This window comes from Dinoponera quadriceps, unplaced genomic scaffold, assembly GCF_001313825.1.
Source record: "Dinoponera quadriceps isolate SergipeBrazil2010 unplaced genomic scaffold, ASM131382v1 scaffold545, whole genome shotgun sequence".
NCBI lineage: Eukaryota > Metazoa > Arthropoda > Insecta > Hymenoptera > Formicidae > Dinoponera > Dinoponera quadriceps.
This window is the reverse complement of record NW_014554681.1, coordinates 79,737-82,617: the sequence shown is the minus strand read 5'-3', so window position 1 is coordinate 82,617 and position 2,881 is coordinate 79,737.

Sequence of the window (2,881 nt, the reverse complement as noted above, 5' to 3'; positions counted from 1 at the left end):
CTCTAGGAAATAAACAGACTGATCCTTTAATTAAAATTGTTGGCGAGATAATTACGACGGTTAATGGGAATAATGGGCTAATTGGAGTAATTATCGTTCGGGTAATTGTCACGGAAGAAAATGTAAAACACATTCTGTATATTATCCTAATGAACCGTTCGGTTTACATTGTTGTTATTTTGATATAGTTCGACTATATTTTTCAAGGGAGATTCGGCAGTTTTGCGGAGACTCCAACTTCAAATCGCTCGAATGCGGCGGGGTGGTTTGAGCGCGAACGCACGCTCTTCCTGGGGGTTCCTCTTCGCGATCGACCGCGCGATTTCGATCGGATTCGAGACGCGTGGCCGGCAAGGTCGATCTGCGCGTTTCAGCGCGATTTTTAACGTTCCATTCATGATGCGTGCAAGTTCGCGACCGAATGTCGTTCGTTATCTTCTCAATACTTTCGTCCTGAGATATTAGAGCCGCCATTAGCCGGCGACGGCGATCCTGCATTCATACTTTGCGCGAGCCTTTGTGCGAACTATTAATAGTTTCTTAAAGGTTACCACGAAGTTCAATCAAAGTTACGTGAGGGAATTTTCAATAAAGCCCAAACTTTCAAAGGTGTCTCTCTTCCTCCCCCTCTCTCTCTCACTCTCTCTCTTTTTAGTTGGAGCATGGCAACCTCAATCATTGATTAAGAGAATCAGCTTATTATATGTTTAATGATTTATAGTCAGATAAATTTAAATGTAATTGTATAATGGGACAGCTGTCTGTTTCGATGTTGATGTTCTATTTTGCATTTGGGTTTTCTGTTTATATATATATATATATATATATGTGTGTGTGTGAGCTAATGCTTACTCACATGACACTTTCGGGCTATAATAATAATAATATTATTATATATACATTACATATCTCTGTCCATAGCGCGCATTATTATTGCGTTGATGTTCCAACACGCGTACATATGTATATCGATACATATGTGTACCTGCAATATGTACTTGTCTACTCATATCAATTATGTCACAATTCGATTTTGAATATTCATATTCTTTAATTTCGTATTCTTATATATTGTATTCAATGTTAACGCTTGAGAAAAACCCTCTCTTTCTCTCTCTCTCTCCCTCTCTCGCCCTCAAGAGCCATGAAGAATGCGAGTCGATGACTCTCAATACACACAATTCAGGCGTCGCAATCCCGGCATCGCCTTTATTTACGTAATTCGGAATATTCGCTGAACTTTCACACGTCGCTGTCCGCGATTGACGGACCGAAACGAAACAGATCTTCGGCGTGCCGATGCCCGCGGCAAGTAGAAAAATCCCGTGTCGCAACGGTGATGCGCGAGGCAGAACGCTGAACGCGTTCGGATAATCTTGCCGACGAAAGAGGGACGTAAAACCAGACCGTAGGACGGAGAACGCTTCTGTCCTACAACCTGGCTGGAAAAATGGCACAACGCGCGTCCAGTCAATCGACGGGTCGATATCACCGGCACACTGCGTCGATATTAAACACACCTCCGACGCGGACAATCGATAATCACCGTCGCTACTCGATAAACCGCGCGCGCGCCCGCGTTGCTGCGTCGAACTTCGGCCTCTCGAGCAAACCACCCCCGTAAGACGGAAGGGAGAGGAGCGAGAGAGAAGGGAAGGTAGGAAAAAGGAGCGAACGAACGGAGGTGCATATTCGGCTGGTCAAGTTCGATAGAGTTTCGCCTAATCAAGAGGATCCACACAACACGCAGCGAACGTGATGCACGCGGGGGTACGGGGTGCCGGACGCGGTCGAGTGGTCCCTGGGCCACCCCTGGCTCGCCACCCTCCCCTCGCCGCTCCCTGCAGCCTTCTCCGCCGTTCCTCCTGCCGGTCGCCCCGCGCCCTTCGGCCCCCTCGCGTCTCCTCTCGACCCCTGCGTATCGAGTTCGTTACAGATCCCCGTGGCGAGATCCCCGCCGCTCTCTCGCACCCCCTGATTCGCTGTCTCTCTCTTTCTCTCTCCGAGGCCTCCGCTCAGCCCGCGTCCCCGTCGCGAGGCCCCCGGCCCCTCGCGCGCGCAAGAGCGCGCGCGGCACCCTCCGTCGCCGCGGAGGCTCTCCGGCGTGGCGTAGCATTCGCGATTTGCGCAACTCCGTGCGCGACGCGCTCTCGTTTTCTCCGTCGTCGTGTGTTCCCACAACACCAGCACGGCGAGGACTCGCGCGACCTCGTGAAAGCGCGCGAGCCGAGGCCGCGAGGTTCTCGTCCGACGATCACGGAAGCGCGATTATCCCGGGGAGAAGAAGTAGCGGAAGCGGGAGCCGGAGAGAGAGGACGGTCCAGCCGCCGCTCGTGGCGGTCGCTTCCTCCTCGACGGCGGGGGAGGGGGTGGCGGCGGGAGAACGGAGGAAGAGTTCGTCCCGGGCGAGGGAACTCGAGTTGCACGGAGACGACGCCGACGTACGTAGGAGAAGAGACGCGCGTCGTCGGTCAAGAGAAAGATAGAGAGAGAGGGGGGGAAAAGGAAAGAACGAGCGAGCGGGGAAGCGCGCGAGGGTTGCGAAGAGAGAAGAGAGGAGGCGGCGAGGGAGGTCGCGGGGAAAGAGCGAAGGAGAGAAAGAAAGAGAGATCAAGCGAGATAGAGAAAGAGAGCGGAGGAGAGAGCGTCGCGCTTCCAAGCGTGCGCACGCGAGCGAGCGAGCGGACAAGCGAGCCGGCGTCGGCGAGTCGTGACGGACCGAGGAGGATCGTCGCGAGAGTCATCGCCGCAGCCAGGATACGCGAAGAGATCGCGCGAAATCTCCCATCGAGCGGGCCGGTCGACCGAGATCGTCGTGTCGTTGTTGTCGCGACGACTTCGACCGCACGGGAGAAAGCGAGAAGGAGAGAGAGAGGGGTGG